This window comes from Vulpes vulpes, chromosome 14 (genome assembly GCF_048418805.1).
Source record: "Vulpes vulpes isolate BD-2025 chromosome 14, VulVul3, whole genome shotgun sequence".
In the NCBI taxonomy this organism is placed as follows: Eukaryota; Metazoa; Chordata; class Mammalia; order Carnivora; family Canidae; genus Vulpes; species Vulpes vulpes.
In genome coordinates this window covers 111,805,019-111,827,357 of record NC_132793.1, presented here as the reverse complement: position 1 = coordinate 111,827,357, position 22,339 = coordinate 111,805,019, and the positions used below count along the sequence as shown (strand labels likewise).

Below are 22,339 nucleotides of genomic sequence, written 5' to 3'. Positions count from 1 at the left end.
ACATTAAATTTTAGTTTTATGAGTCAGATTTTTAAAAAGAGCCACAAAGACTTAAGTAAATTACTCTAAATTACAAAATATGTAAGTACCTGATGAGGATTTGAACTCAAGTCTGTTGGACCCTGAAGCCCTTACTGCTTTTGCAACCACTCTGCACCTATGAGTGGTCTCTACCCAGCAGGAATAGAGATGATCCACAACAGATGGATGTAGGAACTTGGTAAGCAGACGAAGGAAATGCCCATGAAATCAACATCAGTTGAATAAAGTATTACTGATCCCACCAAATTCAGGCAGGTGCTCCTGCAGCCTCCCACCCATGCACAGCAGAGGAGGCAGGTCTCAGACACTGAGCAGCTGCCTGAGTCTCTGGCAGCACTGTAGCACTCATAGGAGGGATCAGAGGGCAGCAGGGACTTGCCTAACTGGTGAGAGGATTAGCACACTTCTTGATTTTAACCCAATATTAGGACAGCTCCCATTTAGTGTTTAGCATGGACCAGTCAGGATGAGTTTTATTAAGCACTTTGCATATGTAATTCCATTTGACCTGTGTAACCCTTGGAGGAGGTATATTTATTCATTCATTCATTCATTCATTGTTATTAACTGAGGAACCTGTTGCTTAAGAGTTTGCTTTTCCAGAGCCCACAATTTAGTTGGTAGCAAAGCTAGAACTGAACCCTATCTTTGCCCCACACTAAAATCTGTGCGCTTAATCTTAAATCTTAATCTTTCCATTCATGAAACAATTATACATACTGAAACCTGGTAACTATATGCAAATCACACATCAGCCCAGATGTTCACCAGTGATATGTGTGACTTTAGTGCACAGAATTTTCTGTGGGATATGAGCTGGAATAGGATGCAGAATGCAACTCACAGAGGACAGAAGAGCTAGCTGCCAAAGATGGTGCAGACAGGGCCAGAGAGAGGAGATACCACAGCAATTTGTAAGAAAGGATTGGTAGTTAATGCACACACCACATCCATGGAATATTATTGTGGCTTTTGCTATCAACCACACAAAGACACACACCCACACATACACACTCACACACACACACACACACACTGCATAGAGATTTAGGTATAGTCTTCCTCTACTAATCTTTTTCATGTCTATAAATCTCTAAGTTAAAAGAACCCATTCAGATATTGATAAGGTGGTGTGTATGGCCTGGGACAGAGCATCTGACAGGTTAGCCACGTTTACTCTGGCAAAGAAAAGCAAGCATGAACATTACACTAATTTGTTTGCTGGGGAACAATTCAAAGTCCATTGTGGAGTCTATTCCAAACTGCCCAGGTCACCTACTCGACGCCAAGGGCTGGGATCTGGATTAAACTGGTATGTAGATATTTCTTTGGGGAAGAGAAGGAAAGACAGATGAGGAGAAGAAAGCAGCATGAGGAGGACATCTTAGTAGTTCCTGAAGAAGTTATGAGGAAAGAAGAAATCTCTTTAGATCCAAAAGAGAAAATCAAGTAAATTCTAGTCTCTTCTGAGCAAGGGGGGAAAGACGCTTCTCTATCACCTGCAGGGAGTTTGGAAAGGTTCTGTAGCTGGAGGATAGGTGGTGCAACTAAGGAGACCCCACTTGTACTTAAGAGACATTTAAGTGTTTAAAGCTGCCTAAATGCCAGAGACTGACAGAGGCCACAGCAGCTGCTGCCACTGCCCACCCACTGGACAGATATGAAATTATAGGGTCTTGCTTTCCCTTTTATTCCCTTTTCTTAAAAAAGCACAGAATGGCATTTTGCTCTATAATTACCGCTCCCACATTAGATTATAATATGGGCTCTGATAATGATTTTCTTAAAATGTTATAATATAGCTTTGCTTCTCTTCATATCTTGAGTAATTCGTCCAGGAGACCTAGTTTGGGGCTGTTTCAATTTGGCTGTGTTTAAAACAGAGAATGGGTTGAATTTCAATAAGGTATTCACACAATATAAAGTTCTCCACAACAAATCTGCAGGCTCAATGTCAAGAACAAACAGGATCCATAGCCTAAATTCAGAACCTCTGGTTTCTATTCTTGTTCCCAGCAGTCCTTGTTCTCTCCTAAGTCGTTTGTCCCAGTCTTAATACATTCTTTTTCAAAACAGTTTTTAAAAATATGAAACAATATGCCAGTTTTATAGTTTGGGATTCTGCCTCAGGCAGGGTACAATCAAATAAACAAAAACCAGCTTAGGTATTTCAAGCAGAGAGAATATAATGCAGGGAACTGTTTTCACAGATGGTGGAAGAGCTGAGACCACACATAGGGGACACTGAGCAATACAGAAATTACCTACAGCAGGAAGTTACTCTGATTCTTGGAGCCAGGGGGAAGATAGGAGCTCAGGATCTAAAGCCATTTGGTAGGAGCTGGAACCCAACAGGAGCTGGGACGTGGAGAGAAGGGCTCCCATGAGAACTGGATCAGAGGACATGCAGCCTCGGCTGGAGACAATGCCCAAAACAGAAGGCAGGGTACATGCTACCTTCTTCCCTGCTCTTTCCAGTTTCCCACCAGTACCTACCTATGGTTAGGCTTGCCTGGTACCAGGGAAAACAGAAAGGGGAAATTCCAACTGATTCCTTCATGTGTGGTTCACAAACTACTTCCTCTCTGAACTCTCTTCTTTGGAGCTCTTCATCCTTTTACATAAACTTTCTCATGATGCCACATGGACCATCCATGATAGTTGTATATGAATAACAGCTGTGAGGTTCCCAAAGATAAGCACTACAGAGGAGTCTTCGAAGTATTCCCAGGCCTTAGGCATATCAGAGACAAGCCTGATAGACCTGGATTCAAATTCTGACTCTCCCACTTACAATATTTCTGACTCTTGTTACGTTACTAAATCTGCCTGCCTCCATTTTCTCATCTATAAATAAAGGGGCTGATAAACTCATCCACTTAGAGCCAGTGTGAGGATTAAATAATATGGCACATAGCTCTGGAAATGAGGAGATTCTTACTGTCATGCAGTCTTCCTGGATTGCAATTGAATTATGTTACATTTGGAGAGCTAATATTTTCTGCTGGTTCATCTCCCTAAATCACTCATTGTATACTATATAACCTAATGGAGGTGACTAAATCTGGCTAGAAAGTTCTAAGAACAGTTAGGCCTGGAAGCTGTAAATGTGAAAATCTGTTTGCAGAGCTCTACCTTCCTTAACATCATCTCTAATGAGAAAATTGCAGTAGAAAGCAGCTTCAGAAGGAGGCTGCAGAAAGAGTCAGTCCAAATTGGATAAAACCCACCTGTGCATTTAGTCAACTTTAGCTAGCCAAACAGATACACAGAAATCGCTGGGCCACTTTCCATTGTCCACAATGTTCTTTAAACAGAAAGCAAGGGAAACAAAAGCAAAAATAAACTATTGGGACTACAAAAATAAAATAAAAATAAAAAGCTTCAGCATAGTGAAGAAAACCATCAACAAAACAAAAAGACATCCTACTGAATGGGAGGTGATATTTGCAAATGATATATCTGATAAGGAGTTAATATCCAAAATATATAAAGAACTTACACAACTCAGCATCAAAAAAGAAAAGAAGAAATCCAATTAAGAAGTGGACAGAGGACCTGAATAGACATTGTTCCAAAGAAGACATACAAATGGCCAGGAGACACATGAAAAGATGCTTACCATCACTAATCATCAGAGAAATGCAAATAAAAATCACAATAAAATATCACTTATGCCTGTAAAAATGGCCAGCATCAAAAAGACAAGAAACAACAAGTACTGGTGAGGATATGGAGAAAAAGGAATACTTGTGCACTGTTGGTGGGAATGTAAATTGGTGTAGCCACTGTGGAAAACAGTGGGGAGGTCCCTCAAAAAAAATACCAATAGAGATATCATATGACCTGGTAATGCCACTATTGGGTGTTTACTAAAGTCAACGAAAACACTAATTTGAAAAAACATATGCACCCCTAGGTTTACAATAGCATTATTTACAATTAATATGAAAGCAATCTATGTGTTACTGATAGGTGGATAAAGAAGATGTGGTATATATGTGTGTGTGTGTGTATATATATACACATATACACACAAAATAGAGTATGACTCAACCCTAAAAAAGAATGAGACCTTGCCACCCATAACAACATGGATGGACATAGAGGGTTTTCAGACAGAAAAACAAATGCCATATGTTTTCACTTATATGTGGAATCTAAAAACAACAACAACAAAATGAACAAATAATAGCAAAAAAAAGCAGAAACAGACCCACAAATAACAAGAACAAGTTGGTGGGTTGCCAGAAAGGTGGAGAGATGTGTAAAATGGGTGAAGGGGAGTGAGAGATTCAGGCCCCAGTTAAGGAATGAGTAAGTCAGGAGATGAAAGGTAAGTATAGGGAATAAACAGAAGAGGTGGGGGCAGACAGAGAGAGAGAGAACACACTGTCTTCACTAACTCATGGAGAGGTTTATCACAAGAATATGTGATATAAACAATGCCACACCAGGTACCATCAAGATTTTCCAATCAAATACCAATATATATTTAGAAGATTGATGGTTTTTTATATCTGCAATGATCATCATGGGAGCTAGGATTGGTCTTCCTAAACCAATAGCCAGCCTTCAGGCTCAGGGGAAAGAGGGTAAAGAGAAATGTAAATCCTGACAGCCATATTTGGTGAGAATCTTCAATTTGAGATTTGAAACATGAGAGACTTATGGGAGAGAGAGACAAACTTATGCTTTAGTAACTTAAGTTCATACTGGTGTACACTTCCTGAAGTTTAAAATAATGGGATTCTAGAGATGTTTTAAATATAGTTAAAACCTCTCTGTAACTGATCAGAGAGAAACAAATTCAAGTCAGATGGATAGTTTTTCCTGGGTTTCACAAAAGGCATCTCAGTTTTCTTCTCCCACCTCTTAACAATAAGCACCCACTACTACCATTTACTAATCATATATTGTAGCCCAAACTATGTTCATTAATGATTTCTACGTCTTCTTGCATAACGGCAAGGTATGCTTCATTATCCAAACTTACGAGATGAGGAAACCATGATAAGAGAGGTTAGGTAGGTCCCCCAAAGTCAAGCAGGTTCCAGGGAGTGGGAGTGGGATTCCAATCCAGTTCCCCTTGCCTTGAGGCTCTGTGGTCTTTCCTTTTTCAGCTGGATCACGCTAGCCAGGTCGCTTATGTGAGATGATATTATTCATTCATTCATGCTGTCATTCATTCAACAAATAGTTAATGAGGGCTCAGCATGTGCATGTAACTGTACTAGGTTCTGAAACCACAAGAATAAACATGGCACAGAGCAGCTTTGCAAATACGAATTATTCACAGTAACTGTAAAGTTCTCTGCCCTGAAGGGAAATAGGTCATTCTGTAAATAAGAACTGCATGTGCTATTATAGGCATTTATATGATGCTATCTATTAAGCAGATGAGACTTGTTAACCACGAGACAGAAAGAAGGAGATGGAATCAGAAGTAAAAGACCCAACACCATTGTTTCTCGTGAGTACAAACAATGCGATATCCAACTTCAGGGTAAGAAGTCTGCTAGCACATCTGAGGATCACTCAATATGGCCTATCAGCTTTGGTGGCTTTTGTTTTAAGCCTTCGTTGGGGAATAGAGATAGTTCAACATTTTCTAAACTCTGATTCTACCATTTTCTCGTTCTAAAATGAGAGGAAAGAGGCATCTAGGTTTCTCATTTGGTTAAGCGATTAACTCTTGATTTTGGCTTGGGTCATGATCTCAGGTGTCTGGGATCAAGCCCCACATTGGGCTCTGCACTCAACATGGAGTCTACTTGAGTTTTTCTCTCTCCTCCTTCTTCCTCTATCCCTCCCCCTGCTCACACACTCCCTCTCTCTCTCTCTCTAAAATAAATAAGTAAAATCATTTAAAATAAAAGGAAAGGAAAGGAAAAATTCAACATATTTTCTCTTGTGATGATCATCAAAACGAGTTTAGGTGCATAAGGCACATGGGTTTTCAATGCCTCTGTCAGGGACCCACTTCTTTGCCTAAATAAATGATTCTTCAAGCCTCTTTTCATGTGTTTGTTGGCCATCTGTATGTCTTCTTTGGAAAAATCTCTAGTCAGGTCCTCCATACATTTTTAATTGTATTACTTGGATTTTTGGTGTTTAGTTGCATAAGTTCTTTATATATTTTGGATATTAACCCCTTATTGTATTTGCAAATATCTTCTCCTATTCAGCATGTTGCCCTTTTATTTTGTTGATGATTTCTTTCAGTATGCAAAAGCTTTTTATTCTGGTGTAGTCCCAATAGTTTATTTTTGCTTTTGTTTCCCCTCCCTGAGGAAACATATCTAGGAAGATGTTTCTGTGGCTGATGTCAAAGAAAGTACTAAGTTTTCTTCTAGGAGTTTTATAGTTCCAGGTCTCACATTTAGGTCTTTAATCCATTTTGAGTTTATTTTTGTGTATGGTATAAGAAAGTGGTCCAGTTTCATTCTTTTGCATGTAGCTGTCCAGTTTTCCCAACACCATTTGTTGAAGAGACTTTTCCCCATTGTATATTCTCACCTCCTTTGTCAAAGATTAATTGGCCATATAAATATGGGCTTATATCTGGGCTCTCTATTCTGTTCCACTGATATATATGTCATTTCTGTGCCAGTACCATACTATTTTGATTATTATTGCTCTGCGGTATAACTTTAAATCAGGGATTGGGATACCTCCAGGTTTGTTCTTCTTTCTCAACATAATTCATCATCAGGGAAATACAATTCATAATGACAATGAGGTATCACCTTATACCTGTCAGAATGACTAGAGTCCAAAAGACAAGAAATAAGTGTTGGCTAGAAAGTTGAATAAAAGGAATCTGCATGCACTGTTGGTAAGAATGCAAGCTGATGTAGCCACTGTGGAAAATATTATGGAGGTTCTTCAAAAAGTCAAAAATAGAATTATCATATAATCCAGTTATTCTGCTACTGGGTATTTACCCAAGAAAATAAAAATATAAATTTGAAAAGATATATGCATACCTATGTTTTCTGCAGCATTATTTACAATAACCAATGTACAAAAGCAACCCAAGAGTCCATCAATAGATGAATGGATAAAGAAGAAATTATATATATATAAATATATAAAATTTAAAATTTATAAATTAATTTATAAATATGTATTTATATTTATATATATAATGGAATATTACTCAGCCATAAAAAGAATAAAATCTTGCCCTTTGCAACAACCTAGACAGATCTACAGGACATAAAGCTAAGTGGAATAAGTCAGAAAAAGACAAATACCATATAATTTCACTCATTGGTAGAATTTAAGAAACAAAACAAAAGATAAATAACAACAACAACCAAAAAAAACAGACTTTTAGATACTGAGAACCAAATGGGTTGCTGCCAGAGGGGAGGTGGGTGAGAGGATGGGTGAAATACAAGAAGAACACAACATGATGAGCACTGAGGACACAACATGATGAGCACAGAGTAATGTATAGAATTGTTGAGTCACTATATTGTACATCTAAAATTAATATAACACTGTATGTTAATTATACTTTCATAAAAATAAATAAGTAATAAAATAAATATATAAATAAGCAATAAAAAAATTAATGATCTTTCGAATAGCTGCTTCCTGTCCTGAACTTCATTTACATACTTTCTCTGCCTGCTAATTACCAACACTGTGGTTTCAAGAAGTTGAGTTCCTGACCTTTTCTCTTTGATATTCCAGTGACTTTTTTGTGGCATTGGTGACATCCTAAGATTCACAGTATTAAAGTATCATAAATACAACATGACAGTAGCACCATTTGTTTCATCCCAAGAGGCAAAAACTCATACATGGAGCAAGAGGTCCTGTAGGAAAAGAAGTATCATTCAAGCATCAAAACATCAAAATATATAAATGTATAGAAACTTACGTGGTTATACATCCTAATTTGATAAAGTAAAAGTTAAATGTAAGTACACTGTCTCATGCCTGGAGGATACAAGGCAGAAAACAATGTTCCATTAATTGCCAGGGCCTTAAAAATAAATATAATTGAGGTCTTCCTATCAAGCTTCTTGCTCGTATACTAACAAACAAAAAGTTAGGAACAAACTTGTCACTAGAAATGCATCAAGCCTAAAATTCTATAGCAGCAGGAAAGGGGTTACTTCCAACCTAGCCTTGGAACGCAGAGATATACCGGTTCTGGTGCCCCAAGCATGTAATATTTATAACAGTCATACAAATTTAATTTTTTCTTCTTTGCTGTGGAAAGAGAGAATACTTCTCTCTCTCTCTCTTTTTTTTTCTTTTTTGTTAAAGCTCAGCACTGCAGGGGGAAGAAAAAAAAAGAACCTCTTCAGTTTGGAATTTCCACCGCCCCCATCAGTCTAGGTAGGTGAACGTTGCAGGGGATACAAAGCCAGGAAGAAGGGCACAGACAGGATTTGTCGGGGAGTTTCAGAAATGCTTCATGGTCCCCACAGATGATTTCACCTTTGCTAAGTTGGTGGTTATGCCTGATTCACGTTCGCATTCTTTATGGATCCACATAGTGGCCCATATGTACACATGCAAAGCACGAGGCTGACGTCTGCTACAGAAACTCAAGGCAATTTGTTCCTCACTGAGAGTGTTTGCATTAATTCCTATCTTCCTTTGAGTAGAAAATAGTATAAAAGTACTTACTCCCCAAATTTCCTTTTCCCCCACCTCCCAGCCCCATTTATTTTTAGAGTGAGAATTAGGTAATTATCTGGACCAGGCCCCCTGTAATTCTCATAAAAAGCAAGCAAATAAAATGAGATTCAGAGATGTTGGCTTGGCTTCATGGAGGATGTTGGCAACTAGGACACCATGTCATGAGACGTGCAGGGAGTGAGTCCCAGAGAAAGAGCATCAAAGACCTGTATACTTATGAATCATGATTTTATATGAGCCTCATCAATTCTGGTACCTAAGAATCTTTAGAGAAAAGATCCAGGCAGCCTAGAATCTCCTGGTAGGGGTCCCTTTGCACTATGGGGTTTCTTCCTCCCTAGAGCAATGATTCTTTTTTGTGGCCTACATCCCTTTTCAGACTCTGACAAAAATCTATAAACACTGTTCCTAGAAAAATGAGCAAACACAGGTATATTAAAAATTTTGTATATGTTTTCAGGATACTGAAAGGCCTTTGAAGCTCCACCTTGGGGTTTCTCGGACCTCAAGTTATGAATCCATGCTACAGGAACCTATGAAATAATCAAAACTCACTATTCATCAAACTTGCAAAATAATAATTAATAATTAAGAAGAAGAAGAAGAAGAGAGTCAGGACAGGGAAGACAGATTAAAAGGAAAGGTGAGTACAGAAATTCCTGTACCCAGCGTTTTTATTCTTTCATCCAAACTGGTGCCAAAAAGCCGTGAAATTCTTGCATTGATAAAAAGCAAGAGTTATAATAATAGTTCTAGTGTTTGTCAACTAATGATTACAGGCTGGCATTGTCCTAACCATGTTAGCTTTAAATTTGCACAGTGACTCCAGCAGGTGTCCACACAAAGCAGACAAGTAAGCTGTGGCACAGAGAGAATAAAGCCATGAATCTAGGCCATACGATGCCAGAGACGCCATGATGAATAAGACGCCACTGTTTTTTTTTTTGTTATCGTGGCAGAGCCTACAAAACCCACCCTGTTGGAAGTTGCAATCCAGGTGAGGCCTGCCAAGATTTGGGAGAGCTAGAAGGGGAAAATGACTTGCAGGAGGTGGTACACAAGCCAACATGATAGATCTTCCACAGATGTGGATAGCTTGGATGCCTGATTCAGTGTTTTGCTTTTTTTCATAGAAACACTCTTCATTAAAATAAACATGAACTACTTTTCTTTCATGCAGTGAGTATTCTCTCAGTCATATGTTCTACCACCAGCTGTGACAGTTCAATGTGCTTAAAACAGAGGGGAAAGAAATGTAGAGAGAAGGGGGCGGAGGATGTAGAGAAAACCTCTTCTGAGTTTCTTCTCAAAATCAGAGGAAAGTGTTAACGTGCAAGTAAATATGGCAACATGTTTGTGCAATGCTGTCTCACAAGCAACTAACAGGGTCAGGAATCCATTAAAATTGTTCCACTAAGTTATCCCAAATGTAGAGACCAAATCCTAGCTGAAGAAGCTTCCTCACTGGGTGGGCATTCAGCTCCGCTCTGCAGCTTTGGGGTAGAAGAAAATAAAAGCCACCCCAGATTGCATTGCCGGTCCCAGAAGTGGTCCATTGGAGCTGTGCTTTGCAGCTTTCACTCAGACCCAGTGGAATGATGTGACCAACCAAGAGAGGCAACAACAGGTAACTTGCACTGTTCAAAGTCTGAGCAATTCATTTTGTGTAAATATTGAAGTGGGTTTATTAAGCTTACACCCAAAAATTTGCATCCCAGTTGAATTCCTCTAGAAGAGGAGAAAAAAAGGCTAGTATGTCAGGTCATTAACTGTACCTTGCCCTGGTTAGTATCAGCATGGGAACACATGCCTCAGCAGAAAGGGGAAAAAAAATGAGAACTGCTGCATTCACATTCCATGGGGACACGAACACACTAAGGATCAGTGGTTCTCAGCCTAGCTTTGCCCCTTCCTCTCCCAGATCTCTGCAGTGATCAGGATTTGTCAGAGAAATGAAGACATCTACAAAGCCTTTAAGAGAATGCAAAGCCCAATAAAACTTGCAAAAAAGAAATTATACTCCCCAAAGTGTGATGCTTTAAAATATATCTTAATAGTTTTTAGCATGAACATCATCTAATCAGAATGAATTGAATCACAGATTGCCAAACTTTTTCTATAAGGAGCCAAATAGTAAATATTTTAGCCTTTGAGGGCCATAAGGTCTCTGTGAAGACTACCCCAATCTGCCCTCACAGAGGGAAAGGCAGCCATGTGTACATGGGTGTATGTACGCCCATAAAAACTTATGGACACTGAAACTCGAGTTTCGTATGACTTTCATGTGTCATGAGACATTCTTCTTTCAATTTTTTTTTTTTTTTGCAAATATTTAAAACGTAAAAACCATTCTTAGCTTGCAAGCCATACACAGAGATTGGGCCTGCTTTGAATTCTTGTTTGCCCACCCGTGGATTAAATCACTGACAGAGCAGTATCAGAACAATGGGATCCCTGAATGACTCTCAGGCGGTTCTAGGGTGACTCCAGGGCACCAGAGGCCTTGGAGCAAAGGAGAAGGAATGGACAGTGGGACTTGCCTCAGAGCAGAGGGACATCTCAGCCCTTCTTCATGGCCGAGGGACATTAGGAGAATTCCGATGTAGAATAAAACCTCTGAATTGTTTTTGGCTCCAAGGGGGAAAGGAAACATTTTTTCATACCACCATCCTGGCTCCTAGCAGGGCAGTGAGTGGCTCTGATGAAGAACAGGTTCTTTACGTGGTGGGATGCTGCAGAGCCAAATAGCAGGCTTATCCTTGTCCATCTAACCATGGCAGTTCACACTCTGCGGACAGCGGGTGTTTTAGTAACGAATTAATGATCACTGACAAAATTGAACAAAAATCATCAAAGTTGCCACTTACAATTAAGAAACTTTTCTTGAAAGAGTTAATAGATATGAAAAAGAAAAGTCAGCCCCAAGAATCAGAATGGGTTGTCTCTCCACAGCCCGGTTTTGAAGCTTGAGGATCTCTGGGCTGAGGAAGAGCTCAGATGTGGGAATGCACCAAAGACGTGTGAACTCACCACAATGGCAACAAGATTCCATTTCTCTCTGTTGTAAGCTGGCCATGGAAGAAGGCATATTACCTGTTTCTGCATATTATGTCGTTTTTTAAGAGAGACTACAAAGCCCATTCCAGAATGGGTCTAAGTGACTGTTACCGCCATGCTGTCAACAGGGATTTCCCCCCCCACACACACACACAACTCCCTGGTCCCAGGCATCTGTATCCTACTCACTTGCAGGGCTTTAAAGAAGATAGATTCTCCGGTCCAATAAGATTCATTCTGATTCAGGTCTCATGGGATGCCAGGGGATATGTATTTGAAAAACATAATAAAAAAAAGTCACCCCGGTCGTTTTAACATCAGTTCAGTTCAGAGCTCACTTCTCTAGTTAACAGACTATGTAAGCTAGTTGGGGAGGGGAAGGAGTATGGAAATAGTAGCTTAGAGTCGCCATGGACATCACAGTGGCCAAGAACAGAATGAGCTTCAAGGACTGCCAAGTGCTCTATTTCTGTCTTTAGTAACACTGAATTATAAGTTCTTCAAAAATCTTGTCTTTGCTAAATCCACCACACCATGTGTCTGCCCCAGTAGAACTATACCCTTCCAAAATATATTCATTTATTCACAATTTTTCCCAAATATATCACTTTCAATTCAACTACCAAAAAGCATTTGTTAAGCATGAACTATATGCACTACTGACAGTTACCTGTGGCCTTTGCAGGTGACCTCAGGTGCTATTCTCCACGTTTATAATCGCTTGCTGTCAAGCAAAAGTGCCTAATTACACCTTGCACCTCAAGGCGAGAAACACACGCCTCCCTCTGCCTAGATGGATTATGTGCTCCTCCGTTGGCAGATAACTAACCACTACCTGTCCTTCCAAATCAGCTGAACGTACCGCATCTGCCGGGAAGCTCTCCCTGCCCTCCTGGTCTCTCACCTGGACCCCTGGGATAGCCTCCACCTGCTTTCTGCTGCCCCTCTGGCCTCCTTCAGTACATTCTGCACCCAGCAGCTACAAAGACTTTTGAAAAATATAAATCTAATCAAGTTGCACCCTGCTTAAAATGCTTCTATGACTTCCTATCAAATTGGAGGATGAAATGCTGGGACACCTGCACCCCGATGTTTCTAGCAGCAATGTCCACAATATCCAAACTGTGGAAGGAACCTCGGTGTCCATTGAAAGATGAATGGATAAAGAAGATGTGGTTAATGTATACAATGGAATATTACTCAGCCATTAGAAACGACAAATACCCACCATTTGCTTCAATGTGGATGGAACTGGAGGGTATTATGCTGAGTGAAATAAGTCAATTGGAGAAACATTATATGGTCTCATTCATTTGGGGAATATAAATAATAGTGAAAGGGAATAGAGGGGAAGGGAGAAGAAATGGGTAGGAAATATCAGAAAGGGAGACAGAACATGGAAGACTCCTAACTCTGGGAAACGAACTGGGGGGGTGGAAGGGGAGGAGGGCGGGGGGTGGGGGTGACTGGGTGGCGGGCACTGAGGGGGGCACTTGACAGGATGAGCACTGGGTGTTATTCTGTATGTTGGCAAATTGAACACCAATAAAAAATAAATTTATTATTATTACAAAAAATTGGAGGATGAAGCCAACTTCCAGCCTTGGTCTCTGAGGCCCCTTGGGGTCTGGCCTGTGCACCTACACCTGACCCTCCCCACGTCTCCTTTGCTATTCCTCCTCCACCCTCACCAGCCACCCTGCTCTCCTCAAATCTCCTCACCTGTGCTCCTGCCTTAAGGACTTGGCATTTCCCTTCTCTCTACCTCTACTCTCCAATCCTGACAAGAGTTGGCTCTTTTTCATTCCCTGACCCTGTATGCCTTGGGGGGACATGAGGGGTATAGGTGATGGGAGGAAGGTAGAGAAGGGGAAGGGGAGTTGGGGGAAGGAGCTGCCAGAGGGGGAGGCCTGGGGAGGGAGCCTTCCTCAATCCCAGGACAAGCGATGGCAATAGGGTGGTGGGCAGGAGAGAGACAAAGTTCCCACTCCCTTCAATTTGCCACTTCAGTGAGAGAGGACAGACAGAAAACAAGAAATATATGTAAGACTGGCTTGGGCAGTGGTAAGTAATGTAAAGGAAATTGAAACAAGATGATGTGATAGAAATGTGGTCAACATTGCAGTGCCAGACACTATAAAATACCCCAAACACTGTAGGCATTGCATAAGTATTTACTGAGAAATAAATTCTCCTTTATGGATGTATATTCTCTCTTTATATTTTTTTTTATAATTTTTTTTAATTTTTATTTGTTTATGATAGTCACACAGAGAGAGAGAGAGAGAGGCAGAGACACAGGCAGAGGGAGAAGCAGGCTCCATGCACCGGGAGCCTGACGTGGGATTCGATCCCGGGTCTCCAGGATCGCGCCCTGGGCCAAAGGCAGGCGCCAAACCGCTGCGCCACCCAGGGATCCCAATTCTCTCTTTATATTTAAACAAAATGGATCATAATTTATGCACCATCCTCTGCACTACTTTCTTCTGTTAATAATATATCTTGGAGAGTATTCTACGTAATCACATAGGCACCTATTCTGTTATTTATTGTTTTCCTCCAACTGAATTGCACAGTTTATTTTTATTTATCAAGTTTCCTGGTGACAGAGTGTTTCCAGTTTTGTTTTTCCTCATTTTTTTTTTGTAATTCCCAACAACACTTCAAGAACATTCTTGAAAGTATATCCTGATACATTAGGCACCGCATTAGTGAAGAAAATTCCTGGGGTAAAATTATTGGGTCAAAAGAATACGAGTAATACAATTTTCGTAAATATTGCCAAATTACCCTCAAAAAATGAAGGCGCTGTTTGAAGTCCCGTATGCCCCCAGTGGATGGTAACAGGGTCTCTGTACACCTCACAGGTGTCCCTGTTACAGACTTGCAGTTCCTGGATCTGATAATCTCTCCTTGTTCTGTTTGATTTGCATTGCTTTAATTATGAATGAGGTTGAGCATCTTTTCATATGTTTATTGGCCATTTGCATTCCTTTCTGAACTGCCTTTTTCATATCCTTTGCCCTTTATTCTGTTGGGTTGTTCATCTTTTTTCCTTATTCTTTCCTGTGGGTTCTTTGTCAATTAAGGAAATTTGCTTTATGATTCATATTGCAAATATTTCTTCCTGGCTTGTCATTTTTTCTTTTTATTTCTTTATTCTATATTTATTTATTAGTGTATTTTTATTGGGACTACAGAGAAGTTTTTAATTTGTATAAATGCAAAACATATTTCCTTTTATGGTTCGTAGGCAGTGATTTATTTTTCATGTAATAAGTGTCTCATCAGAAACAAAGTAATTGTCTTAATCCATCTGGACAGCTATAACAAAATACCACAGACTGGGTGGCTTGAAAACAGAAGTGTATTTTCTCATAGTTGTGGATCAAGTTGCGGGCAGATTCGGTGTCTGGTGACAGCCTGCTTCCTGGTTCATAGACATCTTCTTGTTGTGTCCTCACATGGTAGAAGAGTGAGGAGGCTCTCTTCCATCTCTTTTATAAAAGCTCTGATCTCATTCATAAGACCCCACTCTCATAATCCAATTACCTCCCATAAGTTCCACCTCCTAATACCATCACATGAGGGATGAATTTTCAACATGAGACTTTGGGGGAAACATTCACACAATGGAACATCTGAACACAAGTCAACTGACACAATTGAACACAGACATTCAGTCTATAGCAATTATATAGAAAAAAGAATTCCTAGAGTCGTGGTAATAAAAACACTCTTAAAGAAAACCCAGGAAAACAATCAATGACAATCTCTTCCCTAATATCTCTGAAGGAAGATTAGCCAGCTTCTCCTTCAGCTTCCTCAGGAACTGAGTGTGCCATTTTTAAGAGACAGCCCTTTATACTGTTAAACAACTTTTTATTCATTTGTTCAATAAGAGGTAGAGGAGCTGTGGTCCGGGCAAGAGGGTAGCATACACAGAGGTTTATCTTAAGGGGCTACACATTCTTCACTTTTAATGTGACCTAGTTCCTCTGAATACAAAGCCAAAACCTGCCTCCTAGTGTTTTCTCATGACTTTGTAATAAAGTGAACATATTTGAAATAAAAGATTCCACCAATCTTTTCTATCCATGCTGCAAAAATCAAACCAACACTGCATGATAAGGATCATCACTAACTAATTACGTAGTAAATCCTGGCACAGATTTCACTCTCTGGTGATATTATCAAGTAATAAGTACTTCTTTCTAGTTCATGGGAATAAGATGTACTTCTGTGAGTTTCCCTGTAAAATAAGTTCTGTATATCAATACCATTTCCACTGACTTTTATTATGTAATTAGGTATATGATGGTGTTGTATCAACATCCATTATGCAAATAGAGATATGTTCCCATGGAGAATACTTGAGATGAAGAAGTATATAGAATACCTAGAAAAATAAAGAAACTGCACTAAGAATTGTGAGACAAATAAGGCAATAACTCCAACCTTCAAAAATAAAAACTATAGAGAAGAGAAATAGGGAAGAAAAGGCCAGAGATAGATTTATACCTTAAAATGATCATTACTCCAAAAAACATCAGCCCTTCATTGCTCACTTCTCTTCTCTGTGGGAGGGAATGGATAGAAGTGCCTGAGAGGCTAAGATGCCCAAGATGGCTGCCACTGCATTCACTTAGAATACATGGACGGTAGCGTTGCCAGTTTTAGCAAATAAAAATACAAAACACCCAGATGAATTTAAATTTCAGATAAACAGTAAATAATTTGCAGTATATATATTTCTCTTGGAAATTCCAAACTCCATGAAAATGACTCTGAAGTAACCCAGAACATACAAACTCTTTAAAATATGTGTTAAATATGTTTGGTTATCATGTAAGAAGACATCCTTGTCCTGAAAACTTCCAAACATCTTAGGAAAAAAACCCAACCACATATTTCACTTATACATAAACACATTCTGACCTGAGAAACAATTACCACTTGGTTTCCCACTGGAAACTTCCAATGGCTAAAAATAAAATAAAATAAAAAATTAAATCACCCAATTTGTTGTATTTCAAGTGATGTTTCATATTCAATCACATAATACCCGCAAATAATATTTTGAATTAGAATGAGACAAGTTATGGTGGCAGAAGCCAGACCCTGTAGTGAAAAGCCTATGGAATCCTCATAGCAATGTCTCCTTATAAATATACGAAATGGAAGACTTGAGATGAAAACAAAATCTCATCAGATTCTAAATAAAAGCAGTCACTTTTGACATTTCCTAGACCAGTCCGGATATAAAAGCAAGTTTAGGTAATGACTTCATAAAGAAAGTTAAAGCTCCTTACTGAATAGATACAAATAAATGTTCTCATCAGCTAACACAAATAAAGGAACAAATGAGTGAGCAAATCACAGTGTGTATCGAAGAATACGAATACAAATAGCTCTCATTTTGCATTAAGTGTGTTTTATATATATTAACTCATTTGATCTTCAGACTACTGCTGAGAAGACTAAATCATGGAAGAATTAAATAACGCCCCAAGGTTACACTCCTAGGAAGGAACCAAGTTGGAATTCAAACCAAGGCAAGGTATATGATGTTTCCTTTCTATGATGACACTTGCTCCTCAGATTGTTGGACAGACAAAAGGCAAAATAAAATGTTCTCACTATTCATGCAGAGAACATCCAGTGGCCTCTCCAGAAGGTTCTTTCTAACTCCAACAGAGTCCTTACTGGGTAGCCTGTCTCTACAACAAAAACCTAAAGGCTCATGAGATATCCTTTTAGCTGACAAGCATAGTTTTAGTCTACTGATCAGCCTCACCACTCATTATGGTCCCAGAAGTGAAGCAAAGTGATGACAAAAGAGCAGAGTAGATTGAATGTGACCTGCCTGGAAGCCATGTGACTTTGGACAGGTCACAGGCCTCAGTATTGTGGTAGTTTCCTCACCAGAATGGAAACTGATAAAATGATAATGGCGGTCAGCCTAGAGTAAGCTCTTACTAGTTGTCAAGTACAAGGCCAGGTATTTAGCAGGCACAGCACTAAGAACACTAGATGTAATCAGACCCCTTTACATCTATTCTACACAGGCCAACTATTACTATGCCCTTCCTGTTTCAGCACATTGTCTCTGTCTTATAGAAGGAATGATTTACAGCTCACAAGGTCTGTAATTCCTGAAGTTCTAGAAATCTGGAAGTGAGAGGAGAAAAAGAAAATGAAAAAAAAAAAAAGAGAGAGAGACAAAGACCAAAATTCCTTTAGGAGGAAAGAAATCCTTATGAATGGCTACTGGGAAAAGATCAAAAAAGAGAAAAGATCTGAAATACCCAATCCTTTGAGTTTCAAATATTTTATTCCCATTTGCTTTGCAATCTTGAAGTGCCAACACAACGCTCGCAATCAGAAAGTTCTCTCCTTGGTTATCAATGTATTTGTTAGGAAGCAGCCATGAAATGAAAAATCCAAACTGCATGCCCTGCATGCTCCCCTTCCCTTCACCCCTTCACCTAACAGGCATACCACCCTGAATCACCTGAACATAGACTGTTTTAAAAGTCAGTACTGAAGGCTCCACGGGCACGTCTTCTTGGTCCCTCTACCCGGGAAAGACATAAGGCATTCTCTCTTCCAGTGTAGTTTCCAAAGGCAGGTAAGCATGAAATAAAGGTGAAAGAAGCTGCTCTTGGCTTTTAGGCTTTATTAGCCTTTAGTTTCCATGCTCAAGTGCCACTCCCCTATAGACCCTATAATGTGGGTTAGTGTTATTCTCTTTTTATCTACCTCATTCAGAAGGAGAGGGAATTGATAATTCTTAGAGGTCAAGGAGCATTTTCTGCATGGGGATGGGGGAGTGGTCCCAGTTTTCAGCAGCATGTGTTTAGAGGAGCACTGGCATCATGGCTGAAGCTTCATTCCTTTTTTTTTTCTTTTTAAGATTTTATTTATTTATTCATGAGAGGCAGAGAGACAGGCAGAGACATAGGCAGAAGAGAAGCAGACTCCATGCAGGGAGCTTGACATGGGACTCAATCCCGGGACTCCAGGATCACACCCTGAGCTGAAGGCAGACGCTTAACTGCTGAGCCACCCAGGCAGCCCTGGAGCTTCATTCCTTACTGCGATGTATGGGGCTGCCACTGAGTGCGCATGATGACCTTCATGTCTTAACCCTCCTGCTTACCCACACTGGATTCCTCCCAGCCTTTGAATGCCTGATGTGCAATCCCTCCCCTCATCCATGTCTCTTATGAATAATTCTTCCATATGGAAAACTCCTTTCCCCCCTTTGCACACCTTTACTCATTCTGAATGGCTAAATGTAAATTTAGCATCCTCTAGAAAGCCACTCCTGATCACCAGAAGGAGTTGTCTTTTATATGTATGTCTATATCCCAAGTGTTAGCATATTCAATGTGCTAAGCCCAGCTCTAAACAATGCAGAAAATAAGTGTTGAACAAGTCAACATGGGGAAAGAAATAGCCACATAAGTAAGGCAATTTCAGGTAGGAATAAGGTCTACAATAGCTATCACAAGATGATGTGTTGAAAACTAAGTGGAGGCAACTCCACAAAATTGGAAAACCAGATTTTCTAAAGAAGGAACTAATATTTTAGCTGAGTCTTGAAGTCTGAGAAACAAGCACCCATGGAAGGATCTGGGCCAGAATGTTCTAGCTAGAAGGAGCAAAGATGCTAAGGCAGAAATGAGTTTGGTGTGTGGGAGGGACAGAGAGCTTCCTGGGGAGAATACTAGTAGTATATTGGCATGTCAGTAGAATCATCATCATGGTCAAGTTTACGTTCACTGATCATCCGATAGGCAGAAAGTGACTGTACATATGAGCAGAACTTTAGAATAAGACAGTCATCTCCACTGCTTATTGGCTGTGTGTCCTTGAGCAAGTTACTTAGCCACTCTGATCATCAGCTTCACCAGCATATGACAGTTCTTAAAAGCAGACTTTACAGTTAGACAACTGCTACTTTGATAATCGAGTGGCAAAATATTTAACTTTTCTGAAGCTCATGTTTCTTATATGCAGAGTATATCACATATATAAACCTGGCATTTAGGATATGGTCAATACATTGTGCATATTACCATTGTTGTTGTTACCCATTTGTGTGAAAGGAATAATACCACCAACTCAGGTCTTTCAAAAATTGGATATAATTTATATACAGTGCCCAAACTTCAGTAAGAATTTACCATGTTTGAGCAGTGGATGGTTCCTGCTTTGTATCTGCTCTGCAATCATTCCCCCATCTACCAGCACCAAGAGTTCCTTTGGGAAAGACTTCTCCCAATGGGACATATTTAATGAGACTGTTAGTTGGGTGCTCTCCCATTTCCCAAGCCAGTGACCCACAGAAGCCAAGCAGATACTTTTTCTCTGGAATCTGAGTTTAGAGCAGTCAGACTGAAAAGGGGTGGCATTCATTCATTGTGGCAATGGTCCTCAAGTAAGTCTCTTCCTGTAAAAGACCATTGTTGTGATTTCTGTTTCCTCTAGTCTCTTGTAAGGCCTGTTCTCCTTTTTGCTTACAATAACCAAGGTTATGCTATTTTGCTTGCAACCTCAAACTGTAATCAATCCATATAGCTATATTCTTGTTCTTATTATTATTATTAGTCCTATTAGGAAGGAAAGTTTAACTAACATTATTATTGTTTATTATGTTTTGGGGGGGGGGGGACTTATAACCCTGCCCACAAATTTCCTGCCTAAATTGGGAGTAGATCATAAAATCAAAAGCAAGAGACATAAATCTTTACTTGCTTTTACATTTATGCCCACACCTGCTCTTTACACATATCTACTCACATGGCTTGTATGATTTGTAGTTAAAGACTAAATACTGGCTAATGTTCAAAGCAAAAAAAAAAAAAAAAAAAAAATTACACATGATAGGCTGCTGGTTTTGTGTCTATTCTCAAGGTCAGTGATGTAGGCCCATAAAGAAAAGCCCTGATCAAATATTAGTAGTAAATGATGCTTGCTAGGCCAGGCTCTCTGTAGGGAGGACAGGAGAACATAGAATCAAGTGTCCCCCACATGTAAAGCTCTGGACAGCTGTCACAAGTGACTCTAATGAAACACTAAGGCCGGGAGGTGGAAAATAAAGATGAACAAGTAGCATTCCAGAGGATCTAGAGGAGTTCTGTGTGTTTTCTCTAGGTCTGTGACTCTGCCAGTTTATCAATAATTTTATCGATTTTTATTGATTTGTGTGTGTGTGTGTGTGTGTGCATGAAGATCATTGGTTTAGGAGGAAATTTCACTACATACACTATAATCTCTAATGTGCTCACGTTCCTTACCTCTATCATGGGTATAATACGACTCCTGTTATGAGTTGCAAAATAATTATGCATGCTCCTTTCATCATTTATATAAATACCATCAAGTATAATTTACAAAGTTGCTGTAAAGAGTAAAAGCATTCCCCGTCTGTCCTGGCTCACCCCCGTAGCAATCGTACTGAAACACTTCTCAAGCCCTCGCTGTATCAGAACCACACTCCCTCCGGCTTCCAACTTTGCGATTTCTCCTGTTAGGGTGAGTTGGCATATCTTCCCACCCATGGCGGGTGAGTGTGACCACATGACAAGCTTTGGCCATTGGAAAGTGAGCGAAAGAGACGATGTGCCTGTTCTATGCCAAAGTCTCTGGGGGATAGAAGTTCCACTTTCCCTTGGGGAATTTGCTGTAAGGTCCTGACCCAAAGCTGCCCCAAGGGGAATGACATGCATTAAACTCAACCAGTGTTCCGGAGCCCAGCCCAGTTGCCTGTAGCCTAATACACAGCTGCCCCAGCCTTCCTAGACCATGAAGCTAAAAAAAAATTTTAAATATAAATAAATTTTAAAATGAATAAAATAAAATAAATAATAATAATAAAATGCTTGCTGTTTTAAGTCACTCTGCTTTGGTCTTACGCAGCAAGATTGCAACAACAGCTGAGCAATATATTAGATTTTATCACACATTATATCATCCTTTGAGTGATTTTAAACTCTGAAAAGCCAGGGAGGGTCAAGATCCATCTGGCCCACTGTTGTTTTCTGCACTCTTTAGGATGGTTCATAGCACATAATATTTCACAGCCTTTGAATCTACTGCATGGGTCCCTGAGATTAGTCCAATCCTCTCTCACTAATAAGCTGTGAATTTAAGAGAAATAAGCAATCCTTTTTTAAGAATGATACCCACAGGGATCCCTGGGTGGCGCAGTGGTTTGGCGCTTGCCTTTGGCCCAGGGCGCGATCCTGGAGACCCGGGATCGAATCCCACATCAGGCTCCCGGTGCATGGAGCCTGCTTCTCCCTCTGCCTATGTCTCTGCCTCTCTCTCTCTCTCTCTCTGTGACTATCATAAATAAAAAAAAAAAAAAAAAAAAAAAGAATGATACCCACAAAATACATGAGACTATCTTTCACTTTTCCCAATAACTGTATAATGCTTTGTTTTTAAGAAAGCAAAATAAACAAGGCAAATCTTGGGGACAATAGCTCAGATGTCACTTTTAAAATGTTGGAGAAAATACTTACTAATTCTTTGACTGGTGGTGGCTCCAATGATGCTGGTAAAA

At 39.8% G+C, this 22,339-nt stretch overlaps 1 protein-coding gene and 1 long non-coding RNA gene across 22 annotated transcripts in view; one reads left to right on the top strand and one right to left on the bottom strand.

The window, feature by feature from the left end:
* The window catches only part of LDB2 (LIM domain binding 2), a 372,791-nt gene that overhangs the window by 162,713 nt on the left and 187,739 nt on the right, over nt 1-22,339 (bottom strand). The window lies entirely within an intron of this gene.
* LOC112920038 (uncharacterized) lies at nt 1,299-21,324 on the top strand. Of its 6 annotated transcripts, XR_011997167.1 has the most exons (7): nt 1,299-1,354; nt 5,442-5,515; nt 8,329-8,400; nt 9,167-9,349; nt 9,527-9,703; nt 9,840-10,333; nt 12,449-12,583. It is a non-coding gene; the product is annotated as an uncharacterized lncRNA (long non-coding RNA). The 6 variants fall into 6 exon arrangements; XR_011997164.1 differs by lacking the exon at nt 12,449-12,583 and adding an exon at nt 12,616-13,187 and having other exon boundaries at nt 9,527-10,333; XR_011997166.1 differs by having other exon boundaries at nt 9,666-10,333.